Source organism: Coturnix japonica, chromosome Z, assembly GCF_001577835.2.
Source record: "Coturnix japonica isolate 7356 chromosome Z, Coturnix japonica 2.1, whole genome shotgun sequence".
In the NCBI taxonomy this organism is placed as follows: domain Eukaryota; kingdom Metazoa; phylum Chordata; class Aves; order Galliformes; family Phasianidae; genus Coturnix; species Coturnix japonica.
The window spans coordinates 37,924,486-37,928,239 of NC_029547.1; positions in this window are offsets into that span (position 1 = coordinate 37,924,486).

The following is a 3,754-nucleotide window of genomic DNA, read 5'->3' on the forward strand; positions in this document are numbered from 1 at the left end:
GTATGATTTCACAGGGAGAATTACTAGTAGTAAATATTTGAACCTTCCAAAAATTGATTCTTTTAAAACTTACCAGAGGTAGCACTGCTGTAGATGAGAATGCTGGCTTGAAAATCTAAACATGTCAGAAAGGATTTCTCTTGAGAACCTAGCAATTTCCTCTTTACTTAGGCATGTGGCAAAAGCTGCTTGTGATGTTCTGCACTTTGATGTGGTATATCAGATAATACACTTTGGTTCAGGGCAAAATCTCATCCTGTTGTCTTTTGGATAGTACTAATTTAGTAAGAAAAAAAAAAACAGTTTTGGAGAAAAGAAAGAAATCCATCTTTGACAGGTTTTTGGGGAAAAAAAAGTTTGAAGCTGCTCAGAGGTTTGGAATACTAGAATACTTGGGGAAAATAGATTAATGGGACAAACTGCAGGCGAGATACTCAAAGGTGTATGGTAAATATAATTTATCAGTGCACGTGACTACCACATATGCAATATATTTTGTACACGGTATAGTCATTAGCTAAAAAGCCTGTGCCGCTTTAACAGTTGAAGAAATGCTGCTTCTACAAATGCGCTTTACCAGACAAAATGTCTTCAGACCCCTTACCTGAAGTAAACATGCTAAGTATCTTCATAGAATACTGTTTAGTTCAAAGCCTTGCTGCCAGGCTACACTCCTCTACTAGGTGAGGAGTCTACACATCCTATCACCTGAAAAGCTCTAGCCAAAATTAAGATAATAAAACTGATTTTATTGGCACCAAGCAGGTGCAAATCAACAAAATGTGATAAAGATCATGCCTGAACAAATTTAAAGACGTTTGGAGGTTTGGGAAACTACCTGTTCAGAATCAAAATGCAGCTACAAAGCTTTATATTCTCTTGTGATTTACATGATTATTCAAACATGTCAGGATACGAAGCATTAAATTTTGGAAAATGAAATTACCAACATCATTAACAGTACATCAATGAACTCTAAACCTCAGCCACTGAAAGCCTTTAGTATATTTTTACTTTGCAAACTTATTATTTATTTATTACAAGTAATTATTACAATAATTAAAGGATTATTAAATTAAAAGATTATTAAAAGATTATTACAAGTGAGGTTATCAAATTTAGAAATTGCGATGAATTTTTCTTCAGAACTTAAATATATCAACAGCAAGAGGAAGGCTAGGGAAAATCTCCATCCCTTGTTGGATTCTGAGGGCAACTTGGTCACCAAGGATTGGGATAAGGCTGAGGTACTTAATACCTTCTTTGACTCGGTCTTCAATAGTGACACTTGTAACTCCCTGGGAGCACAGCCCTCTGCGCTGGTAGATGGTGAGGGGGAACAGAATGAGCCCAGCATGATCTGCTATGAGATGGTTCTGGACCTGCTCCGAAAGCTGGATGTTTACAAGTCCATGGGGCCGGATTGTCTGCACCCTAGAGTGCTGAGGGAGTTGGCAGATGTGGTTGCCAAACCACTCTCGATCATTTTTCGGCAGTCTTGACTGACTGGGGATGTCCCGGTGGATTGGGGGCTGGCGAATGTGATGCCCATCTTCAAAAAGGGTTGGAAAGATGAATCTGGCAGCTACAGGCCCATCAGTCTCACCTCGGTGCCCAGGAAGGTTATGGAAAAGATAATCTCGGTTATCATCATGGATCAACTGAAGGTCAGCCAGGGGATCAGGCCTAGTCAGCATGGGTTTATGAATGGTAGATCCTGCCTGACTAACCTGATTTCATTCTATGACAAGGTGACCCACTTGGTAGATGAAGGTAAGGCTGTCGATGTCGTCTACCTGGACTTCATTAAGGCCTTTGACAATGTCCCCAGGCTCAGAGAGTTGTGGTCAATGGAGAGGAATCCAGTTGGCATCCGGTCACGAGTGACGTCCCCCAGGACTCAGTGCTGGGGCCGCTTCTGTTTAACATCTTCACCGATGATCTGGATGAGGGGATTGAGTGCACCCTCTGTAAGTTCGCAGACGGCTCTAAGTTGGGAGGGAGTGTTGATCTGCCTGAGGGGAGAAGGGCTCTACAGAGGGACCTGGATAGACTCAATTGATGGGACAAGGTTAATGGCATGAGTTTCAATAGGACCAAGTGTTGGGTCCTGCATTTTGGTCACAACAAGCTCAGGCAACCCTACAGGCTTGGGGAGGTGTGGCTGGAAAGCTGCCTGAAGGAAAGGGATTTTGGTGTGCTGATGGACACTTGGCTGAACATGAGCCAGCAGTGTGCCCAGCTGTCCAAGAAGACCAATGGAATCCTGGCTTGTATCAGGAATGGTGTGGTGAGCAGGACTAGGGAAGTCATCCTGCCCCTGTATTTGGCATTGGTGAGGCCTCACCTCGAGTACTGTGTTCAGTTTTGGGCACCTCAGCACAGGAAAGACATGGAGGTACTGCAGCAGGTCCAGAGAAGGGCAACGAGGCTCGTGAAGGGCTTGGAGAATCAGCCCTACGAGGAGAGGCTAAGGAAGCTGGGGCTGTTTAGTCTGGGGAAAAGGAGGCTGAGGGGAGACCTTATCGCCCTCTTCCAGTACCTGAAAGGTGCTCACAGTGAGAGCAGGGCAAGTCTCTTCTCACTGGTGACAAGTGACAGGACGAGGGGAAATGGCCTCAAGTTGCATCAGGGCAAGTTTAGGTTGGATATTAGGAAACACTTCTTTACAGAAAGGGTAGTTAAGTACTGGAATAGGCTCCACAGGGAGGTGGTTGAATCGCCATCCCTGGATGTGTTTGGATGTGGTGCTCAGGGATATGATTTAGCAGAGGGTTGTTAGAGTTAGGGTACCATGGTTAGGCTGCAGTTGGACTTGATGATCTTCAAGGTCTTTTCCAACCTGGGTAATTCTATGATTTTATGATTTTATGATCCAGGAGAAAGTTAAGCTCTTCTTAAAGCTAAAATTTCAAGCAAGCCCACGGAACAGTAAAATGTTTCAAGTAAAGCAGTTTATTATTGCTTATTCAATTAAGCACAGAAATGTTGAAATCAAGTAAAATTCATATACATGAGAGATATGCCTCAACTTTTCATAAAATGATGATAATAAAATACTCAGAAAAAGATCAGTAAGACAAAAGCAAAATGTTGCCATGTAGTAGCTGCTCAAAAGACGCAGCAAAACACAGTCACTGTCCCTGGGATAGATTGCAAGAGGGAGAGTACAAGGAAAAACTGTAAGCATATAAGTGGATAAATTTCTCTTAGGATTGCATTTTATCATCTGGATGAAACAGACGCATGTTAAAAATAGAAGCACAGTTACCAAACTGGCATAGTTTTGTTTAAAAAAGGAGATTGCCATTTCATCTTATGTATATCTTATGCCTTTCCATCAAAAGACAGAATAATCTCTGTCAAACCCAAAAATATCCGGCGTGTAATAAGCTATAAACAAACAAGCAAACAAACAAGCAAACCATAAGATGCAGGAAAAGAAGGTTGGATGGAACAGTGAGATGTTATAACTCTTAGGTTTTAACCCAGTCCTGTGAAGTCATCCTTAGATAAGTTTAAGAAACCTTCACAATGATCTTCACTATCAAGCATTTGCCGAATGTTTTCTGCGACCTGCTGCTCACAGTCAGGTAAGTTATTTCACAAGCCTGGTCTTCATGTCTTTGATTATTATATTTCTTCAGTGTAGCTGATCTCTGTCACAGAAAACCAGTTCCTAAGAATTCCTAGGGGATTATTTTCAAAATGGAAAAAATGACTGAATATTAAAGAAACTACCAAAATAGTTAAG